We start from the raw sequence: 1,332 nt of genomic DNA, 5'->3' as shown, positions 1-1,332 counted from the left end.
GGGCAATGATGTGTGTGTATGTGAATCCACACGTATCCACCATACGCAAACATTTTGAGGCACTCTGATGAGCAAACCTTCGGAATATCGTCTGTGGGCTTGTGAAGGTGAGCCTCGCTTGGATCCAGCCGCAGCCTTTCCGGAAGAACCCATCCCTGACTAATCCTTCCTTGATGAAGGTGACCTTCCCTGAAATTTGGGGTCGACGGGAAAGGCTCTTCCTCCCACCAACCAACACCCCCATCCCAACCTTTCGGGTCTTTAAAAAATGCCCAAACACTGGAAAGGCTGGCAAGAAATCCCACTCGAGTCAATACTTTAGGCTCTCCCTCCTCATTTCGGTGCGTCTCTCTCCAGGCAACAGCTGCTGACGAAGTAACATCACCAAAGTCCCTATAGCGCCCCTGGAGATATACACCCCTCGACTTCAAGTGGGTGCTTAACATAGCAACCACCAGAATCAAATAGAACGACAAGAAGGGAGGCGACCTCGTGCCCAGGGACTCCTGCCCTAACTTTCCCCGCTCAAGCGTCCCTTCCTTGGCCTTAAAGGTGGGGAGGAGGACAGCTCGATGTGGGCGGGTGGGGTGCGAAAACTCTTCCCCAAAATGCCTCTTGCGTCTCCCTTTCAGCCCTATCATCTCGCGTTCCCTTTCTCTCTCTCTCCTCCCCCCTCCGAGGGGGTGGAGGAGGATGGAGTGAGGAGGGGAGGGAACCGGGGAGAGAAGAGAGAGAGAGAGAGAGAGAGAGAGAGAGAGAGAGAGAGAGAGAGAGAGAGAGAGAGAGAGAGAGAGAGAGAGAGAGAGAGAGAGAGAGAGAGAGAGAGAGAGAGAAATCAATGATAGCATCTTACTAAGATGTACTGAGCAGAGAGAGAGAGGAGCTGGAAAAAAAGACCTCTCTCTCTCTCTTCTCTCCTTTCTGTTCTGCTGTTTTCTTCCCCCTCGGGATTTTTCTTTCTTTCTTCTTCTCTCTCTTTCTCCTCTTCTCCCGAAAAGAAGAAGAAGAAAAACCCTTTCCCATGTGGAGTCTAGCATAAAAAGGCCACCCCAGGGCATCCCGTCTTAAGGGTGATATTTAAGAAGACCGGGAACAAGGACTGCCTCGGTTTTTTACGCGCGCGCGCGCGCTCCTCTTTCTCCGCTCCACCTAAAGGGGGATCCTCTGTTCCTTTTCAAGTTTCTTCTTCTTGCCTCTTCTGCTGCTGCTTCCTCGCCCCTCCCTCCACCTCGTCTGTGGTTTTTGGTTTCCCCAAATTCTTACCCTTTATTTCTCCTCGCCAGGTCGCCCGGCCCACCCGTCACCATTTCTACCCCGGGGAGGCAGCGCGTC

This window comes from Zootoca vivipara, chromosome 13 (genome assembly GCF_963506605.1).
Source record: "Zootoca vivipara chromosome 13, rZooViv1.1, whole genome shotgun sequence".
In the NCBI taxonomy this organism is placed as follows: Eukaryota; Metazoa; Chordata; class Lepidosauria; order Squamata; family Lacertidae; genus Zootoca; species Zootoca vivipara.
Note: the sequence above shows the minus strand (reverse complement) of the source record.